Source organism: Arvicola amphibius, chromosome 8 (assembly GCF_903992535.2).
Source record: "Arvicola amphibius chromosome 8, mArvAmp1.2, whole genome shotgun sequence".
Lineage (NCBI taxonomy): Eukaryota > Metazoa > Chordata > Mammalia > Rodentia > Cricetidae > Arvicola > Arvicola amphibius.
Genome location: NC_052054.1, coordinates 67,821,006 through 67,843,737, shown reverse-complemented (window position 1 = coordinate 67,843,737; position 22,732 = coordinate 67,821,006). Strand labels below are relative to the sequence as shown.

The 22,732-nt window shown below is 46.4% G+C and overlaps 1 long non-coding RNA gene and 1 other non-coding gene across 2 annotated transcripts in view; both read right to left on the bottom strand.

The window, feature by feature from the left end:
• The window catches only part of LOC119820416, a 114,849-nt gene that overhangs the window by 65,746 nt on the left and 26,371 nt on the right, over positions 1 to 22,732 (bottom strand). The gene's annotated exons all lie outside the window — the stretch shown is intronic.
• LOC119822083 lies at positions 14,792 to 14,923 on the bottom strand. The gene has a single exon (XR_005286689.1). It is a non-coding gene; the product is annotated as a small nucleolar RNA SNORA40 (small nucleolar RNA).

Genomic DNA, 22,732 nt, shown 5'->3' with positions numbered 1-22,732 from the left:
TCCACTGCAGGTTACTTACAGAAGCATGGTGACTCCAGTGCAGCTCCCCCACCTGCATGTCGAAATCTAAGCTGAGTGGCAAGTCACCAAAGCTGCACTACTGAAGAGTCCCTACCCCCTAGTCAGCCCATCACTTGTTTGTACTCTAGTAGCCTCCAAGACAGAGGACAGTGGCAGCTGGAGTCTCGAGAGAGAGAGAGAGACTTATGACTCTCTCCCTCTTCCTTGGAGAAAATGTCAGAGGCCTCATTTCCCTTATCAAAATCTAGTTGTCACAGACAGGTCTTCTTTGGGTCACCATTAGCCACTCTACTCTGTGATGGGATGGTCTCGCCATGTCCTGGGGAAATAGATAAAGCCCAGTGCACCATGCTTGACAGGATGCTTGCTCATAGCCTCAAAAGACACCATGGTGTCTGGGGAGAGTCAAGTCAGGTGGGATCTAGGGGTCCAATTCAGGCCATCCAGCTTTGGCGACAGGCACTTTTTACTAGATGAAGCATCTTGCCTGGACTCTTTTTATTATTATTATTGTTTGCTTTGGTTTTGACTTGGTTTCCTAACTCCCAATTGTCTGGCCTCAGCCTTTCAATGGTTGGAATTTCAGCCGCAGGCCAACCAAGTCTGGTTCTCATAGGCAATCTCTTACGCAGCTGGTCCTGTGTGACGTCTGCTCTGTGAAGGACACACATAGGACAATCACCAAGACATACTGTTAGCTTGACAAAGCAACACGGGGGCTAGAGAGATGCCTCAGCTGGTAAAAGTGCTTGCTGCCCAAGCCTTGAAGACTTGAGGTGGATCCCTGTCACCCATAGCAGCAGGACTAGTGGTAAAGAACCAGCTCCCCAAAACTGCCCTCTGCCCTTCACATGCATGCATGACATAACACACATACATCATAAACACACAAGCATAAGATACAATTTTCTGTGTGTATGGAAGTTTTGCCTGCACGTATATCTGTGCACCATGTGTGCCTGCTTCCTAAGTTCAGAGGAAGGCGCTGGGTCCCCTGGAACTGGAATTAAAGGTAATTCTGAGCTATCACGTTGAGTGCTAGGGATTGAACCAGGGTCTTCTGGAAGAGTAATAAGTATTCTTAACCACAGAGCCCCCTCTTCAGCACCAGATAGACTTTCTAAAAATTAAACTACCTTTATTGTTAAAAACTGGGAAATGAAAAAACCATACACACAGAAATTAACCAGACCCTAAGTCGGTACATCTCAGTGAACAGTTTGAACAGCCATTCTGAAGCTTTGGAATCTCACACTGGATTTTATACTTTCACTATTCAATATAATTTTACGCACTTATCCACCCCCAGAAATGGAAAGCCCATGACAGAGTTACAACTAGAAAGACAACCACCTCTTTATCTTCTTTCATAACTCATGTCTGCCACCCTCGCCCAGTTCTTCCTCATCCCCCGCTAGTCAACCTTTCTTGTTCTTTTTCTCTGCATGCTACTCTGAACTCAAAGTTCTCTCTTGGTCCTTCACTGCGTCACTTTGGATTCCTATCGTATATTTATTCTCCTCTCTTAAAAACTCTGACAAGCCGGGCGGTGGTGGCGCACGCCTTTAATCCCAGCACTTGGGAGGCAGAGGCAGGCGGATCTCTGCAAGTTCGAGGCCAGCCTGGTCTACAAGAGCTAGTTCCAGGACAGGCTCTAAAACTACAGTGAAACCCTGTCTCGAAAAACCAAAAAAAAAAAAAAAAAAAAAAAAAAAACTCTGACAAATTCTGATTTTGTTCAGAACAGTCACATGTGCAGCTGCAGCTACCTGAGTAGGGTAGGGGAGTCATTGGAGCCAATGAGACATGGGGGTGGGGGCCTTGCCATCTATTATTGAGAACAAAGCAGGCAACCGTCTCCCTCTTCTTTCCACCTGGACTGTGGATGTGATGGTTGGAAGGGCAGCATTCACACTGTGGCTACCATGAAGGCAACCTCACTTTAAATGAGATCATCAAGGTAAAAGAGAAGAAAATGAAGTCTTTGGTGAAGTACACATGCCCCACAACCCATCCTCAGTTCTGGAAGAGCAAGAAAGCCCTTATTGACTTACATCATTGTGGTAGGGATTTCTCATGAACACATTGAGATAAATCTAAATTCATATCGCGTATGATATGACAAGAATGTAAGCATTGTGGGGCCAGACAGACGACTCGGGGGTGAACAGTGTGTGCTGCTCTTGCAGAAGACAGCTCCTAGCACCTGTCTGGAGTGGCTCACCACAGTCTAAACTCCAGCTCTAGGGGATTCGATGCTCCCAGCTTCCGTGGGTACTTGTATGGACCTCTACACAAACATACGCATGCTCACAATTTGAAAGTTAAAATAAATTTTTTTCAAAGGTACTTGGTCATTCTCTAAATCGTCTGCAGGGACATGGCATCCCTTTTCTCACAGGGCTGTCTCAGCAATAACTCAGTGAGGATCACAGGCCATTGACCACCATTGTGCACCAACTTTAGACCACGTAGTTCCCCACACAGATGCCTCGAAGAGTCGGCCAATGAAGAGCCTTGGGGAAGATGAGCGCTTACACTGCCTCCATCTCCCTTCCCCTGCACAGAACTTCTGTCTTGATTGCTAATTCCAGTCCTGGTTACCATCCATTCCCCAGCACAAAGCCAACCCCTTGTCTAACCTTGATTTGTTCCCTAACAGCCTAGGGTTTCAAATCCTTCCTCTGTAAACTGCAGTGATCAGAGGATCGGTCTCCCTCGGGGTGTGGTGGGAATTACACAACACCGATGGGCCTCCAGCCTCTTTGCTGAGAAGAGAATGTGCTGAACAAGGGATGCTTCAATCCAAAGGGGGCTTAGCAGCTAATCATGTCCTTGGATGCAGCTGCCTGGATACACGTGCACACGTAGGCTCTTGGTCTTGGCTGGGCTGTTTGTCCTTGATTTAAAAGTCTCAGCAAAAGTCGTGGGATTCAGTGTAGCCAGAGAAAGTGGGGGGGGGGGGTAATTTTTTCTTTTAGAATAGCATTTGAGGGTCTACAAATGCAACTGGGATGATCTAAATCTTGGGGGTAAACACTGAGCAAGCTATCAAAATTCCTGACATTTACTGGGGAGCAGAAGGCAGAGGGGCAGGAAATGAGGAAAGAAGTCGGAAAATTATACAAGGTTCTAAGAAGCAACCTTGTCCCAAAGACACTAGGTAAGGTGTTAGAGCCCGGGGTGAAGCCTGAAGCTCAAATGTGGCATATACCTGAGGAGATGGCTCTGCAACTAAATGCTTGCCACCAAGTCTGGTGACCCAAGTTGGATCTCTGGGACCTACATGGTGGGAAGGAGAGACGTGATTTATCCTCTGACCTCCACACATACACCGTGGCATGGGTCCACCCCCCACAGATAAATTGATATAAAAAATAAGGAAGTGTAAGATGGGTGGTGGGGTTCATAAAGAACCCACATAGTTGTTATTGGAGCACACACCTCAGAGAGGCAAGCAGGGATCAATTTGCCAGACTTAGCAAACAAAAATACAGAACACCCAGTTCAATTTGAATTTCATGTAAACAACAAATGAATGTACGATTGATACTATGCTTATGTTAAAATATTATTCAGAGCACTGCCATCCAAAGCAAACCACTGTCCCCAAACCATAAAAGAGGATGTCGGCACACTCCCCACATGTTCCAGACACTTCACAGTCAGATATTTGTCTAAGATGGAAACACGTCTACACACGCGCACACATACAAGAATATTCATATCAGCTTTGTAATAGCAAAACCTAGAATCAATCCAGAAGTCCACATGTAGGAGATAAACCCACTGTGGTGCAGCTACATAAAGGAGCCCCAGGCAGTAGCAAAGATGAAGGGGCGACTGGATTTGAAACCAAATAAACAGAGTGGAGGAAGCTGGAGGAAGGAGAAAGAGATCATGCTAAACACTTTCAAGTATGTAAAATTCTGGATATTAAAACTAAATGTAGCCAGGTGTGGTGCACACGCCTTTAATCCCAGCACTGGGGAGGCAGAGGCAGAGGATCTCTATGAGTTTGAGGCCAGCCTGGCCTACAGAGTGAGTTCCAGGACAGCCAGTCAGCGCTGTTACGCAGAGAAACCAGGCCTCAAAAAACAAAAGCAAACAAACAAACAAATAAATAAAGTTTAAAGAACCATCACCACCAATAACAAGCCCAAATGTAACATCAGAGCAGATATGGGAAGTGTGGGGTGGTGCTAAGAGCACATTAGCTCTCCTTCCACCATTTAGTCCCAAGGATGGAACACAGGTCATCACTGTCATTGACTGGGCCATCTCATCAGCAAGAACTCCCCCCATTTTCATCATCTTTCTGTGTATAGCTCAGTGGCATCGTGCGCATACACACAGTGTGCAGACATCACCAACATCCATCTCTGGAACCCTTTTCACTTTGCAAAACTGAAACTCTTGCAGCACACACAGGCAACCCTGAGGTCCATACTCAGTGTCACATAAGTCAGGTGAGGTGGCACATGCCTGTTGTCTCGACACTGGGGAGGTAGAGGCAGGAGGATCAAGAGTTTGAGATTCTCCCTGGGCCACGTGAGACTCAGTCTAAAACAACAAAACTATGACTTGACTAAACAGCAGCCCTCCATCCGCTGCCTGGCAAGCCACATGTCACTTTCTATCCTTGGGCACCTGAATCTTTGGGAACTTCTGAAAATGGAATCATACAATGTGTGTCCTTTTGTGTCTGGCTCATTTCATGGAGCAAAAGGTCTTCAAGTTCCATCCATATTGTAGCATGTGTCAGAATTGCCCTTCTTTGTAAGACTGAGTGATAGTCCTGTTTACATGCAAATGACATCTTGTTTATCTAACCCTTTGTTGACGGATACCTTGGTTGTATCTAAGGTGCTGCCCTTAGTGCCCCTTCTCTCTGTGTACGAGATGGACTCTTATGCCACCCTCACAACCTCAGCCTTTGCTGCCATTTTAATTTGGGGGATCACGAAAAGTTAAGCTGTATTGTGATATTACTTATACATTGTTAAAAGTGTGTGTGTGTGTGTGTGTGTGTGTGTGTGTGGTGCATGTTTGCGTATGTGTGGGCACACATGTGAGGGTTCATATATGTGACTATGCATGCATGTGAAGGCCTCTGCTGATGTTAGGAGTCATCATTCATTCATATTCCACCTTAGTCATTGACTCAGGGGCTCTCAGTCAAACCCAGAGCTCACCAACATTGCTAGAGTTACTAGCCAGCTTGCTCCACCTTCTGAGTCCGGATTTACAGACCAGCTGTCACACCCACCCTGCATGGGGATCTGAGTTCTGGTCTTTGATCTTACATAGCAAGCTCTCAGGCACCTCCCTAGCCCTGCCATGTCTTTTCACGGTAAGGTAGGGCACTGTCCTTTTTCATTCCGCCCCCTGCCTCTTGTGTCATTGAAACCAGCTTGTAAGGATCAAGCGTGTGTGCCTGTGGAGGATGGAAGTCGCTATCAGTTATCTCCCTCTCCATCTTATTTTTTGAGACAGGGTCCCTCGCTGAATCGGGAGCTCATCTTTTATGCTCTCTGCCTCCTGGTGCTGGGGCTACAGACGTGAACTGCAGTGCTCTGCTCTTTACATGGAGACCGGGGATCCGAACTCAAGTGCTCATGTTGTGTCCCAAGTGTTTCCCTGACCGAGCTCCCTCCCCCGAACTCAAGGATCGAATTTTTAAACACCAGAGACAGCATGTCACAAAATGGCAGCATAGGAGGGTCACAGCAAACAAACACCAGCCCAGGCAGGGGTTTCAGAGTGAGTTTTGCCAAACAGCCTTGAAGCTGGGGATTAAAGTCTTTCTCCCATCTGGAACCTGGCGACTGCAGAAACAGTGACCACATTGTGTTCCTTCCCAGAAAAAGCACGGAGTTGCCTGGCTACCCTGCAATGTATATATGACTTGGCAGCTCGCCTGGCCTCGTAGCTCAGAGGAAAATTCCAGGGTGGGATTCAAACTGAGTTTCCAGCGACGAATGGGCTGGAAGGCTTAACCCCTTCATCTTGTGGATTTCGGGCTCAGGTAATACATAAGTCAGGTGATCTGATCTGCAAGGGGCCTCAGATTCTTTCTCTGCAGAATGGGCTGACCGGGATGTGACCTGGGGACAGAGCCTATAGACTCCACGAGATGCAGAACTAGTTAGCATCTCTGAGACTTGGCCTTCGTAAGAAGGCCTTCATAGCCAGACCTATCCTAGCTCAGACTCTCTATAGTTTTGCAGCCTTGGGGTTCTTTTTGGTTTTTAATGCAGTATTATTACTGTGTGTGTGAGTACCGCAGCCCACACATGGTGGCATGAGACAACTTTGGGCAGTCTGTCCTCTCCTTCCACCTTTGCTTTGGATCCAGGGATAGACCTCAAGTCATCAAGTGTGCACAGCAAAGGCTTTATTCCCTGAGCCATCTCACCATCCCATAAACTAAGGGTGATCAGGGCTGGAAAGATGGCTTAGAGATTAAGAGCACTGACTGCTCTTCCAGAGGACCCAGGTTCAATTCCCAGCACCCACATGGCAGCTTACAACTGTCTGTTACTCCAAGATCTGACACTCCTAAGCAAACTACATGCAGGCAGAACACCAATACACATAATCATAAATTATTTAATAAAAAAACAAGCTGTGTGGTAATGGCACACGCCTTTAATCCCAGCACTCAGGAGGAAGAGGCAGGAGGATCTCTGTGAGTTAGAGGCCAGCCTGGTCTACAAGAGCTAGTTCCAGGACAGCTAAGGTTGTTACACAGTGAAACCCTTTCTCAAAAATAAACAAAAGAAAACAAGTATGATCACATCTATCTTGTTGGGTTCTACCAACCACTCTGCCTCAGAACACAGAGGTAAGAGCTAGATCTTCTATTCAGCATGCTTCAGAGACACTACCAATTCCAAGTAAGGCATTGCCCTGGATTCCTACGCTAATCCCCAGCAAGCAGTTCACCAGTCCTCCATGGTCCTACTTCCTGTCTGCCCAGTATCCTTCATCACGCTCTGTCTTTTGCTCATCACAAGAAAATAATTCCTTCCTCTAAACCACCCTGGCCTCAGAGGAAGGCTTCCTCCTGTTCATCCAGTATGGGTGGAATTCAGTGTCATCTACTTGAAGATGTATTTCCCAACTATGCCACCTGACAAGTGGCCAAATCCAAGCCTCTGAGCCCTATAAAACACTTCCTAGCCCAGCAAGACGGGGACCAGCAAACAAAGACATTTATGGGGACTTGAGTTTGAGCTCCAGGATACACATAGTGGCAGGGAAGGATCAACTCTGTAAGTTGTCCTCTGGTTTCCACTGTCCTGGGCATGGCATCCGTGTGCATACGCGCACACACACACACACACACACACACACACACACACATGATAGAGAGGGGATAATAAATATAGACCAGTAAGATGGCTCAGCGGGTAAGGGCACCTGTTGCCTGACAGGTCTAACAACCTGAGTTTGATCCTAAGGTCCCACATGGTAGAAGAGAACAGACTCCAATTGAGTTGTCCTCTGACCTCCTCATGCATGCCATGGTGAATGTGTACCCAGACATATACAATGAATAATAAACTACAATAAATACATGTAAATAAGTAAATAACTCCCCTGTACTACTCCCCAGATGAAATTGTATGTGCTGAGGGAGGCCGTTGATGACTCACCCTTCTCTAACATCTTCTCTCCCCTTATTCGGACATTTTCTATTTTACACAGGAAAGCAGGTCAACTCCACTCTCAAGTCTTACATTTAAGGTGGAGATGACAATCTAGGAATTCCAGACAGGAATGAAGTCTGTTCCAGGGCTGGCCAATAAGTATCTCAGGAACTGACTCATCAAAGGGCTTGGAACATTTGTGGAATTACATTGTAATAGAGTCACCGTTTCCCCTGGGACAATTTAGCTGGCGGCACCCATTCCCAATGACGCCAGTAGCCATATTTGCCTCCTTGAGATGAGACCTCTTGGACAGAATTGAGCCGGACTAAAAGTTAACAGCTCCCAGGGACTGAAAAATAAGATCACATCGTGACAGTATCATTCGCGACTCTGATACTGAATAGCTACAATCTCCCTTGTTTTGTTTAATTCAAGTAAAGTTTAGTTTTCTTTCATTGATACATGAAATAGACATTACAAATAAACTTCCTGTCTTGAACCCTTGGGCCTCTCAGATATGAAATATCCAAGCCACCCTTCGCCCTTACCTCTGCTTCATTTCTCATATTCAGAGACAATGTATGTCCTATGGAGATGATAGATCTCTACTCATAAATGTGTCTCCTTCTTCCCTGTTTTCTACTCTTTCATGTTTACATTTGTTTCTTTATTTGTGCACAAAAGAATATGTGTACCACAGGGTGGCTATGGATGTCAGAGGAAAAACTTGCAGGAATTGGTTCTCACCTTCCACCATGTGGGTCCTGGGGATTGAACTCAGGTTGTCAGTCTCGGCAGCAAGCACCTTTGCCCTCTGAGACGTCTCCCCAGCCCCCACATCTTCTAATTCTACAGATCTATTCAACACCATTTTACAATGACACATCTCCCCATGACATGGCTAGTCCGCTCCATTGTGACTTCTCCGTCGCACTGCTGGTTTTCTTAATCTTCCCCTCATATTCTTCAGTCCCAGAGAAGACACACTTCCAAAACACAAGCCTAACTGTCCATCTTCAGGAGACACCCCGCACGCACAGTGCACACAAACACACACACAGACGTGGGAGAGACAGAGGTAGAGCGAGAGGCAGAGATGCACAGAGAGAGACTACTGAACCAGACAACAGAGAATCCCAGAGGTGGTTGGCATCAGATACAGCTGCATGTGGACTCTTCAAAAATTTCCCCAGAGATCTCTCATTGGCCATCTCTAGACTCTGATTCTCTGGCATGAACTCTGCCTAGCACATCCAACAGAATTCTCTTAGTGATGCTTTTTATTGGCTCAAACTAGGCCACGTGTCCCACCCCCAAACCAGTTACAGTGACTTCTGAAGGTCAAATAGACACAGGAGCTGAGAAGAGAGACTACATACATCCTAGAGAGAGGGTTGGGGAAAATCGGGGGTGTCTTCAAAAGCACAAGGTGACTTTGTGGGTATTTGAAAGAGTAGACACCGGCAGCTGATGAGACAGCTCAGCAGGTAGAATTTTGCCACCAAGCCTGATGACCTGAGTTCAGTTCCCAGCACCAAGTCTGATGACCTCAGCTTGGTTCCCAGCACCAAGCCTGATGACCTGAGTTCAGTTCCCAGCACCAAGCCTGATAACCTCAGCTTGGTTCCCAGCACCAAGCCTGATGACCTGAGTTCAGTTCCCAGCACCAAGCCTGATGACCTGAGTTCGGTTCCCAGTACAACATGGTGGAAAAAGAACTGACTTCCTTAAGTCTTCCTCTGACTTTCACAGGTATCCGGTGGTGTGTGTGGACCCAGACTCATATACACAAAATAAGTAAATGCAATGTCTTTTTTTAAAAAAAGAGTAAACACTGGTTAAGCAAAAGCTCATATCACTACACCCATCTAAAATGTACTAGGACCCCCAGGGTCAAGTTTAGTGTGCATGTATAGCTTTTTGTGGCTTCCTCTGTGGTCATGGCTCATGACTATCACTGTAGCTTACACATATTAGGTAGAATAAATTTTTGATGTCTTTGTCTCTGACCCTCTAGGAGGTTTCTAAACCCCCCACAAGAATAAGATTTTAGCCGGGCACAGCTTTAATCCCAGCACTAGGGAGGCAAAGGCAAGTGGATTCTGTGAATTCGAGGCCAGCCTAGTCTACAAAGCGAGTTCCAGGACAGGCTTCAAAGCTACACAGAGAAACCCTGTCTTGAAAAATTTAAAAAAAAAAGGAAGAGTTTGTGACTAAGGTTGATTTTACTGTTTAAAAAAATAAAACAAGCAAACAAACTAAAACAATTTTGAACACGTATGTAGAGCATGCTAACCACCCTTGACTCCAACCTTTCTACCAACCCCATCCACCCTGTTCCTTCCCCACAAATCTCTCATGTTCACATCTATTTATGTTGTTTTGTGACCCATCAAGATTAAACAGGGCTATCTTTATTAGAGCCTGATTGGCTCAGCAGAGGAAAAACAATTAGAGACAGCTCTCCCCCAGAGTCTACCAATAGCTAATAAATAGTTCAGACATAAAGGGGGAGGACCTCCCCATTTCATGACTGATGGTTGACAGAGCTGGTCTTTGGGGGTCCAGCACAGGTAACCAAAGGCGGTGTGAATTAATGCTCACAATGGCTGTGTGGAGTCTAGAGGATGCCATTCCACAGCCTTTTATGCTTATCTTTCAGCTCAGATGCTCACTGAGCCTTAGAGCGGGTAGTGGAAGTCACCTGTCTAGGGCTAGGTTCACATTCCTCTCTTAGTTTTTGCCTCTCGGGCAGTTAGAAGTCTCTGCATTCGCTACTGTTCAAGGAAGGAATGGCTGCTCTGATTATGAGAAACTGGGGGCCACTCTTGAATATGGGCGTAAGCAATGAATGGTATGCTGATTTTAGTGCCCCATCTATGTTGTTGAATCTTCGGAGAAACTAGCCATTGTCCTGAGTTGCGGAGACCACTTCTCTCCCACCTTTATCCCCATCACAGATGATCAGCCATGGCTTAGGAATGCATGACCCACAGCAGGCCAGCTAAGGGTATTCTAGGCATAAGGGAAGCCAGCCCTTCCCACACAGATAAATGACCTGAGAATAGTACCACTCTGATGTCATGGGGAAGCTTTGCGTGACAGTACCCTGCCAGTGTACAGGCTCAAATGGAGGAGAGACAGCTGCTGGCTGCATTCCATCACCCCAGGACAGCTACATCCCTCTCCTCCCTGACAGCCAGTTCCTGGAGCCAAGAAATTCTCCCCCCCCCCACCCACCCCTTGCTGAAACTGGTTTGAGAACTCTGTCATCCTGAGGTCTCCCAGCCAAGCCGGGGCCCCTGGGTTTCCATGCAGTGGCCATGTGTGTTAACTGAAAACCTTCAACTGCAGGGTGAGGCTTGCAGGGAAATCAACTGGGGCCATTCATTTTACAATGGGGAGCCCTTTGTGACCACCTGCCCGGAGGGACATACATTCCTGCGAAGTTTCCTATGTACTGAACAAATTGATTTTAATGCACGGGTGGCTGCCATTTGAGATGCCATTCACTCTTGAGGGGACATGACTGCCTAGTGACGTCAGGCTGCATGGGAAAGCTGCTGAAATGAATCGGGTTTCAGAGACATAACCCAACAGGTGTCAGCTAAGGATGGCAACTCTGCAGCTTCCAGGCCTCCGCTCGAATTCCAGGCCTGCAGGCGACTAGCGGTGTGCCTGGGCATGTTATGTACCTTCTGTTCCTCGGCGTCTATGTGGGTGAAATGAGGATACTACTAAACATGGAAAGGATGTTCCGGGATGGGTGACGAGGACCGAGTAGGAGAGTTGATGCGAAGTACACAAGACCACGCCACGCGTTTGGAAAGCCGAAATAAGTACAAGCTGTGACTAGCCTCCCACTTTCACTGAGGGTTTCATAGAAAGAGGCAGGCAGAAAATATTTGCCGTGCCACCAAAAATACCAGAGCGGAGAGGGAAAACACGGTGACGGGTCTGAATTGAGCCGATGGAAGTAGCTCACCATCTGAATATCCCAGCAGGCCTTCCTTACAACAGCTACGATGTAGCCCACACCATATGGCCTCTCCTCCTGCCAAATACTTAGTGGCTTTCCTCTGAGGTGGTTTCTTCCCTGGCTCTCATTTTCTAAGGCTCAGTGGAGCTGAGCCCTTAGCTGAATCTAGGAATGGGATGGTCATATAACACATGATTCAGCTAAGGTCACCAGGGCCCTACCTGGGCTGAAACCTCTGACTTAAAGCTACTTTGCTTACTGGGGTTTGCAAGGTCTTAAGGGGACACTAATAATGATTGTGGGGGGCTACGAAGTTTACTGGAAGAAGGCAATAGCAACACAGCCGACAGGCAGATAAACCACAGCATGGTGGGGGCACTGAGGAGATTCGGGGCCCCAGTGTCCTTGAGGGACACTCAAGTGGCAACTCTGAAGAAGAAACCAGGTCCAGGTGGCAGAGTTGAGGAGGGTCCCGTCTGAGGAATATGTTGGAGGTCTAAAGCCAGGCTTCCTGAATCCCCCCAGTATGAGGTAAAAGAGCAAGTGGGGAGCAGGACTTGTGGCCAGAGATATCCCTATACCCTCTTTGATGTAAACTTCCTTTCCCAGGTGAAAGATGTGGGCAGATGAAAATCGGTTAGCTCTTTCTCGGGGATGGGTACCACAAGGCTCTTGGGGCAGGGCTTGTGGTGGAAACAGCAGTCGGCTCCGGATTCTACCAGGGCCATGTTTTTACTTTAGTTTCTGTGGCTATGATTAAAAAAATAAAATTAAATACCCTGACAAGACAGATGGGTCTCTGACTGAGGGAGTAAACTCCAGGCTGTCGCTCAGAGATATATGGGGCAGTCAGGCCGAGGGGAGATAAGGGCTACTTCAGAGTGTTTACACAGGTTCAGGCAGCCCCAGTCACTGGCTTGTGGTGATCAAGGCTCCCTCTCAGACTTGGTGTGTGAAAGGATCTTTATGGACTGTGTTCCTGGGAGAGGCTGGCTGAATGGCCCTTCCTGTGGCCACAGTTCCTTAAGCGGTTTCAGCCTGAAACAGCAGACAGACCAACGTGTCGTATTTTGAGATGGGTCTGTCTTTTAGTCTTTCGCTCTCCCATGTATATCTCTGTCTTTCCTGGACACTTTGCATGGAATTTCACAAACTGACACTTTCAGTATTATAGAGAAACTTATATGAATCAATAAGTCAAAATGAAAAAAGCATCATAAATATGGACTATGGAAACAGGGAAGAGTGAGCTGGTAAGAGAGCCAAGCCAAGGGTCCGGAGTTTGGTCCCTGAGATCTATATGGTGGAAGGAGGGAACAGGCTCCTGAAAGTGTGTGCGTGCTGTGGCACATGCACACATACACCCCTGCATGCATGCACAAATGCACAGCACATGGATACGTAAACAAGTAATTACACCTTTAAAATCCCAGTTGAAATAGATTTGTGATGGCAATAGCTCCCAGGCAGGTCCAGGACTAGGAGAGAAAAAGCCTTTTCAACAAACGTTAAGAAAATGTATGTTGGCATGTCCCCTGCTCAAGAGTTCAGTGGTCTTCTGTGAGTATTCTGTTTTTAAATTTTCTTTATGTTACTGTTTTTCATGCAAGTATATAATGTATTTGAACACATTCTCCCACACCTGCCCCCTTTCTCACCCCTCTAGATTAGTCCCTTTTGTCCCCATAGCCTCTCTTCATGTTCATGTTACATGTATACACACATGATTATTAGAGATCTTTGTAAAATACAGGCACTGCTCATGAGAGAAAACATACCAGTCTTTCTGAGCCTGGCTTAACTTGTTTAATACGACTATCTCCTGTTCAAACCGTATGTGGATGCTGGCTTGAGATGGTTATCTGTATACATAGAAGTGGGTGTGAATGTGGTTATAGGCTACAGGATTAGAACAGAGACCAGGAGGGAGGAAAAAGAGGAGTTGAGGATTTGGGGGTGGAAGAATACAAGAGAAGATGGGGGATGGGCAGGAGAGTTGGGGAGGAGGATAACAGAAACAAATTGTGTTTGAAAAATCCATAATGAACCCTAATGTTTTGTATACTAACTAAAAACTTAAGTTAAAAAAAATACTGTTTCGAAAGTATACTACTTTCCTACAATTAACATAACTATTTTCTATATGGAAAATAATTCACATGTATATATACATGCAAAGATTACAGATAGATAGATAGATAGATAGATAGATAGATAGATAGATAGATAGACACACAGACAGACAGCTAACCCACATATCCATTTTCTATATCCATTCCTCTGTTGATGGATACGTAGGCTGGTTCCACATCTTAACTATTGTGAAAAGTCTTGATGTGCAAGAGTCTATGTGATATATGGGTTTGAAATCCTTTGGATAAGTATCTGCACAGAGTGGTATAGCTGAGTCATACAGAAGGCCTACAGTTTGAATCCTAAGAAAGCAAGCCAGGAAAGAAGCAGAGAGAGACCAGGCCTGGCAGCCAGCTCCCAACTTCCCCAGGCTGGCAATGTCACTCAACTGAAACTTGTCAATACAGCACTGAAATGTTCATTTGTTCATTTGAAAGCAAGTCAAAGCTTGCTGTGACACCAGACACTCATCTCAGCATTTGGTAAAGAGTAGTAGAAAGATTGAGGGTTCAGGATACCAGCCTAGGTTTACCTTGTGAGTTCCAGGCTAGCCTGAACTACATAACAAGGCACGGCCTCAGAAAACAAAAACTAAAACACCCCCCCCCACACACACACACACAAATCACTACTACTACAACAACAAAGCTAAAGGAAAGAAAGAGAGGGGGAAGATGGCTCAGCGGGGAAAGGGGCTTGCCGCCACGACTGACAGATGAATGGTCTGTTCATCTGGTGGAGAAGGAGAACCAGCTCCGGCAAGCCGTCTGCTGTCTTCTGACTTCCACCCGGGCACATGTGCACACACAAACTTAATAAGTAAAGGGATGTAATACAGTGTTTAGCACAACAAAGGGAAGGAATCAGTCTATAGCATGAAAATTAGAATGTTGACCCAACACTCCTTGAGTGTGTGAACATCACCTGTGCATTTAAATGATCAACTGACCATTCTTGGAACCAGCCTCCAATACCATCATCACTGAGCAACCCTGGGTATCATACCCCTTCTCACATACATCAAAACTCACACTGAACAGTGAGTTCTGTGTTGCAAATGAGGGTTTACTTCTGCACCTGTTTTCTTGTGTCTGCTGCATCAGCCAAGTCAATAAAAGCACACACGGGTACAAGAGAACAATACTCTTGAGCACAGAATGGGTCTTGGACCTCAGAGGAGCCAAGCAGCTCTTGCCTAGTAAGGTGCTGTTGGAAGGTCCCGGATGTAGATTAAAAGGCTTGGCTTGGAAGAGCCAGGGGGCTGTCTATTGACTCAGACAGAGCAGTTTCCGGCATGGTGAGCACTTCCTAACTGACCATCTTGCCAGCCCAGTAACAACATCTTAGAATGTGCAGTATAATGATCTTATTGTAGATTGCCCATCACTTATGACATCACCTCCATTTCACCTTGGGCGGTGTACTAAAGTTAGTGGGGCTAAATTAGCAGAGAAACAACTGATTGGCAGCACACTGAACACTCTATTGAGTACTGGCTGGATAAACAGGCGCCTTTCAGTCAAAACTGGAAACAGCTGGTTCTCCTCATAAACACTCAGGACAATAGAAGCCATTATTTCCAATGTGCTCCTTGACATTTTTTTTAAATTGCATTTATATATTATGTGTGTGTGTGAGTGCACAGGCCAGAGCGCTTTTGTGACAGTCAAAGGACAGCTTTCAGAAGTTTGTTCTCTTCTCTAGATGCTATTTCAAAAAACAAGCAAACTAAAGCAACACAGTAAAGATAAAGGGATGAGAGAGAGCCTGCAAATGAAGGCACTCGTCACCCTGTCAGACACCCTGAGAGTCCCCAGGACGCTCATGGCAGAGGACCACTGACTTCTGAACACTGTCCTCTAACCTCCATATGCAGGTCCTGGGGCTTGATTTCAGGCAATCAGGCTTGAGGGCAAACACCTTTCCTGCTAAGCCGGACTGCTGGCCCTGCCATATGTCCCTCGTTATCTGATGTATTAAAGTAACTAAGCCTCCAAAGCAACTGAGAGCAGTTTTCACTTCTTGATACTTTCTACCTTGTAATATCTGTTCCCAAGGCTGCTAGATGCTTCCATAAAAGAGGCTATCTGAGGGATGCTAGAAGCTTCTCTGGGGCCCCCCAGACTACAGTGCTGATGAGTTAGGGGGAGCTCTTTTTGTAAGGTGTTGAGAAGGACTGTATGCGCAGGGTAACTCTCTGGAAAAAGCACTGGGTTCAAACATCTGCCTTTCCCCACCCCTTCGGAGGCTGTACAAGCCTCCAGGGCTACCAGGCTCCTGAATGAAAGGTCGCCATTCAGTGACCTTCAGACCTCTGATTGATTTGGGAGCCTCCAGACCTCTGGCCCACTCCAATCTCCTGGGACATCCCGGGCAGCCACTCCAGACTCAGGGACGCCAGGAGCCTCTTTTCCTTAATCCCTCCAGCTGCCGGCTGGAGGCCCCAAGTAAGGGCCAGGAAGAAGGCTCATTTCCCTGACCCCAGCAGAAGAGGAGGGGGAGTTGAGTCCCGTGCCTGCCACCCAAGAACCATATTTCTACATGCAGACAGTCTAGTGAATGCTGCTGTCTGGCTAGGGAAGAGAAGAAAAAAAACTAAATTTCAATACTGTTAAAGAAACAAAACCAACATTAAATTGCTAGGGACACTGTAAGAAAAATTTTATTGAGAACTGTCCCAGTAGCTATAAGGATGTTGATAATGGATTTTATAAAAATTGACATCAGTTTATTTATTTTTGTGTGAAGGGGTATGGGCTCTTGTGGAGGTCAAAGGACAACTTGCAGGAGTCAGTTCTATCCTTTCCATGATGGAAGGAATGATCAGGCCCAAGGACCAAACCAAAGTCTTCATGCTTGGCCGCAAACACCTTTACCCAGCTGAACCGCCTCGCTGGCCCTGTTTGCTGTTTTCTTTTTTCTTTGTTTGTTTTTCAATGGGGTTCAGGGCAAGACTCGGGATGCAAGCCCATGGATAGCAAACGGTCCCATGGAAACAAAAGGAAGGAGCTGGACTGTCTCTACTCTGACCCAGCTATCTCGCTGAACACAAGGCAGGGTGTTGAGACATCACCAGGTGAGACAAGGAAGGCAGTCAGATATGACAGATGTGGGCTGTAGGTTCTTGCTAATGAAAGATTTTACACAAAAGTACATGGACCAGCCCAGAGGTTTCTGGAACTCCATGGAAGTCTGACAAAGCCAAAAACGTTTGACAGTATCCTGCAGTGGGAAGCTGTGAACCCCAGTTATACTTCCATATTCATGAAGATATTGATAGCTGAGGGTGAGGGTTCCACTCCCATTCTCTTCTTAGGAACTGACCCTCAAAACATGCCTCCTACTGCGGCAGAGGGAGTGGAAAGGGAACCAAGAGCCCCTTCACCTCACTCTGGCTGTGCTTGGCATCCTTCAAAAGCCTCCATCCTATGAAGAGCACAAAGATTCCCCAGTCCCTACTCCAGTGCAAAGCCCTCTGGGGACATCAACTACTTCAACTCATCCCTTCCGCCATATTATGGGATGGCAAGTGGCTGCTCTCCTGAAGCCCTCATCTCTCCCTTTGTAGAGTTCACTAGAAGAACCTGAGGCACTGCCCAGAGACTGCTAGTTGTAATCTCTAAGTCAAACCTTGTCCCACGCAGCAATAGAGCACTTGGTCACTGAACAATAATTCTGCAGGCCTGTGGCCAGGCACAGCTTATAGTCAGGGTTCAGAGAATACAGAGTCATGGCTCTGCCACCTGGATGTGGTCATGCAGGCCTGTAACACCAGCACTCTGAGGGCTGGGTAGGAGGACTGTGAGATACAGGGCAGCTGGAGCTACATAATGAGTTCCAAGCCTGACTGGGTGACTTGGTGAGACCCCGTCTCAATGACCCCGCATCACCATAGACTGATCAGGCTTTTCCTTACCTATGGAGGATAGAGTTGGGAACTAGATTCTGGTGACGGAGGCAAGGACATTTTAAAAGTGAATAGGGATCTAAGGCTGTAGCTTGATTGATAGATTACTCACCTAGCATACACAAGGCCCTGGGTTCAATTCCCTAGTACTACAAAGCAGAAAATTTTTAAAAAGAATGGGGTTAGTCAAAGTCATGCTCAGACATGTCATCAAAAATACAGGGAAGAAATGTGAAAATAGACCAAGAGAATCATACCCAACTTAAAAGTCCCATGTCCAGAAGATGCAATGATTGACAGACCACAAAAGCAGTCTAGTGGGTGGGCGGGCGAGATGGCTCAGATGGGTTCTCTGCTCTGAGCTTGACAACCTGAGCTCTGCCCACGTGGTGGAAGGAAATAAAGAAATCCCAAAGGTAGTTCTCTGACCTCCACACATGTGCAATGGCCAAGCTCCAGTATGTCTCTCTCTCTCTCTCTGTCTCCCTCCCTCCCCCCACTCACACACACACACACACACACGATAAATACACAAATGTTTTAAAATGACAATCTATAAAATGAGTGAAGATACCTAACAAAGTGTAGAAGTTTACATATATGAGGAATTCCAACAACTCAACAATTAAAAGAAAATCATGTGGCTGGAGAGATGGCTTGGCAGTTAACACCGGCTGCTCTTCCAGAGGCCTGGGGGTCAGTCCCCAGCATGACAGACACAGACGGCAACCAAAACATTTACGATAAGTCAGTCTTAAAAAACAACAACCTTGTTTATCTTTTAAAAAAGAAAAGGAGCTTAAACTACTATTTCTGTAAAGACATGAACTGGCCACCAAATCCACGAAAAGGCATCTGATGTCGTTAACCATAAGAAAGATGCAAACTGGGGCCAAGATGCAACATCACCAACCAATTAAAATGGCTGCGGGGTCAGTGAGGTGACTCAGATGGCAGAGAGGACCTTGCTACCAAGTCTCATGACCTGAGCTCAATCCCTGGGACCCACATGGTAGAGAGAACCAACTCCTGAAAGTTGTCCTCTGACCTCTACACATGTGCCAAGACATATGCATGAAGCCACACACAAAGTAAACAATAAACAAATAAATAGTTGAAGGAGGAGGTAGCAGCAGCAGCTGCTTCAGGAACACCTGGAACCGCCATCATTATTTCTAGATCCACAGATTTGACTGCCAGAAATAACTAGAATCATATAGCTTTTGTCTTTTTTGATATCTGGCCTTTTTTTCTACTTAGCTTAATGTCCTAGAGTTTCACACATAGAGTAGCCTACTGAATGGGCATGTCACATTTTGTTTATTCGCCCATGTATTGATGGACACTTGGGTATCTTCTGCCCCCCGATTAGCATATGTCTAACCATGTCTCTATGAGCACACGTTTGAGAACATTTCTTCAAGCCCCTGCTTTCATTTCTTTTGGGTCTCTATCAAGCCGGGAAGGGCTGGATGTGGACAACAGAGAACTTGTTTTGCAAATTCCTGTTGCCCAAGCCTAGGGTCTGGAATTCAAGAATCTTTGAACTCTGCTTACAAAACAGGCCTCAGAAGATTCCTCTGCGAGGACTCTGGACGCATTATCTCCTTTAAGATATGATCTCTCTGTGTGCATAGGGGGCTGGTGAAGCTGGGGGTGCCCTTGTGAGTGCACGAAAGCCAAAGGGCAAATCTCAGTGCAGCCACTGTTTATCGTTTTTCTTTTATCTTTAAGACAGGGTCTCTCACTGGCCCGGCCAAGGAGCCCCACTCTTCCAACTTTCCAGCACTGGGATTTCAAAGGCACGGCGCCACTCCTGTTTTTGATTGTTTGTTTGTGTGTGAGTTCGAGGCCAGCCTGGTCTACAGAGCTAGTTCCAGGACAGGCTCCAAAACTACAGAGAAACCCTGTCTCGAAAAACCAAAAACAAACAGAAACAAAAACCATGGATGTTGGGGATTTAATTTAGGTTCTCATGCTTGTGAAGGAAGCACTGTAAGGAGGCAGGGGCTGGTGAGATGTACACCCATCCCCCTGGGACTTAAGGAGGCAAATATGCTGATGCCAGGGAAGCAGGAACAAGGAGGAAGGTTGGTAGCCTACTGGAAAGTCGGAGGAATACTTAGGGGGCACGGTCTTCATCCTGACAGGGATTGGCCAGATTCAAGCAAGACATGGAGGCATGGGAAAGACTTGTGCGGAGACAGCTGAGTTACTGCGTAAGATGTAGGGCTGACGGTAGGGTGGGGAGGTGCGACATGAAACACTGTCTTCAGGACATGGCATGCAATCATGGGCCCACAGCAGCCGTGGCTACCTGTACAAACACAGAAGCGGAGTCAGGAAAGTAGGAGGGGGCTCGCTGGGAAAAAAGGGGGTGTCATCAGCAGTGGGAGGAGAATAAGAGAGGGTAATGGGAAAGGCGAGATGGTCAAAAATTTAGGACTGGTAAGATGGCTCAGCTATTTAAGTGGTTACCATGAGACTATGAGGACTATAGTTGGGATCCCCAAAGCCTATGTAAATGCTGGGTAGCCAAGCCCTCCCCTCCCCGTCACTGTAATTCCAGCCTTAGAGGGTGGACTGGGAACCCTGGAGTAAGCTGGCTAGGGAGCCTAGCCATAGAAGTGAGCTCTAGGTTTAAGAAGAAGACTGTTGGAGAAAGATTTCCCAGCACAATGGAGGGAGATTTCCCAGTGCTAACCTCGGGTCTTCATGAATGTGTACATGTGCTTACACATTTGTGCTCATGTGCATACATACCCACACATGCACACCACATACACACACGTGTGAAAAAATGAAAAAAGTTAAAATTTATGTGAAGAAAGACATAGGTCCAATGGAGTTCTATCGGAGGCCCTCTGTTTCCCACCTCTTGTACCAGGTAGCAGAATGACAGGCAGCCCTTGCTACTCAAACTGAGACCATGTTTAGCTAGAAACAGTTGGTGGAGGTTGGGCAAGGTTCTCCCAGAGTAGAGGAGGCTGAGGCGCGAGTTTCCTCTCTGTGCTGAGCCAGCAGATGTGTCCTTGGATCAGATGACAGCTGTGGGGGTGGGGAGAACTAGAGGCTGAGAGACAGAAGAGCTGAGGCAACCCTGCCCAGACTTAAGCCCCCCCAGTTGCTCTGGCTTTGAGGCACCTACGTCATCTGGGGTACTCTACTCTCGCCTGCAGTCCTCTCTTTCAAAGAATCTCCTTTAAAGTCTTCTCACGATAAAAGGAGCATACACTCTTTGTAGCTGCGTTGGAAATCACAGGGGGGAAGATATCAAAGAAGACGAAAGGAAAAAAGTACCCACAAGCAGACAAACCAGGGATAAACTGGAAACATCTGAAACCTTTTCACTCATTCTTCTCCATGAAAACACATTCATCAAAAATGAACATTTGAGAACGTTATTCACATTTTCCACCGGTTTTCGAGTGAATGCCTGTTGACACGTAAATTTTTTTGTTTTTAAGTGTGAGGGTCACCAGGAAGGAAGCAGAAACCCCACTGTCTTGGCCGAGTTTTCCTATTCCACCTGGCTTTGCTGTTCCCACCTCCGCCCCCATACATCCCTCACCAGCATGGCTTCTACTCCAGCTTGACACTTTAGAGACACCATCTCTAGGAATGGCTGACAATTTGATATCATGGATATGCTTACTTCCCAGTCCGCTGTTTTTAAATATTTCTTTTATTTTACATTTTGGTAAAGGTAAAAAGAACTAATGCAACATTTCATTGCATTATTTGTCTCATCGGGGGCGGGGCACAGTGCTCTTATGGAGTTCAGAAAACAACTTTTGCTAGTCGCTTCTCTCCTACGCGCCATGTGGATCCTGGGAATGCACCCAGGTCCTCAGGCTTGGCAGCAAGTGCTTTTATCTGTTTCCCTTCTCCTGCATAATTATCAAGACCGAAAACATTTAGTCAATGGGAATAAATAGTGGAAGATTCTTGAAAAAGATTAAAATGATCACTTCAATCATCAGACAATATGAAGGCAGCGGCGTTGTACGTATATTCGTGTGTATGTATGTCTGTGTATTTGTGTGCATGTGTGTCCATATGTGTGTAGAGACCAGAGGTTAACCTTGAATATCATTCCTTGGGTCATGCATTATTTTTTTTTCCACTTTTACGTGGAACTCACCAATCTAGCTAAGGCACCCCCTGGGATACTCCTGTTTTCATGAATCGAGAACTGTCATTACAAGCCTCCAGGACTGTGCTGTCCAGCACTTCCCACCACCTACCCTGCAGACAAGGTTTCTCTGTGTAGCCCTGACTGTCCTGGAACTCACTCTGTAGACCAGGCTGGCCTTGAACTCACAGAGATCTACTTGCCTCTGCCTCCTAAATGCTGGGATTAAAAGTGTGTACTTCCGCCCAATGTCCAGCATTGTCATGTGGATGTTGGGGTTTGAAATTGGGCCCACAAGCTTGCAAGGCAAACATTTTATCCACTGAGCCATCTCCCAAACCTGGGTAACTACTTTTTCCTTTTTAAACAAAGACCTCTTGCTTATTTATGTATATCCTTGTTTGATTTCTATTGCTGTGGTAAAGACTATGACCCCAAACCAAGTCTATTTCAGATTCATCATGAAGGGAAGCAGGGCAGGAACTTAAGGCATCCTGGAGGCAGGAACGAAGTTAGAAGCCATGGAGGAGCCCTGCTTGCTCAGTCTGCTTTGCTATTTAGCCCGGATCGCCTACCCAGGGATGGCACCACAAACAGTAGGTTGGGCCCTTCCACATCAATCATCAATCAAGAAAATGCCTTCGCAGACGTTCCTACAGAACAATATGATGTGGATATTTTCTTAATTGAGGTTTCTCTTCCCACATGACTCTAGCTCATGTCAAGTTTTTTTTTTTTTTTAAATGGCCTGCACAATTTTATTTACGTACTTTGGAGATAGGCTCTTAGGGATTCAGGCTGGCCTTGAGCTTTCTGCATACAGCTGAGGATGACCTGGACTCTGATTCTCCTGCCTTCACTCCTTAATGCTGGGATTATGAGTGACCACTTACACAACA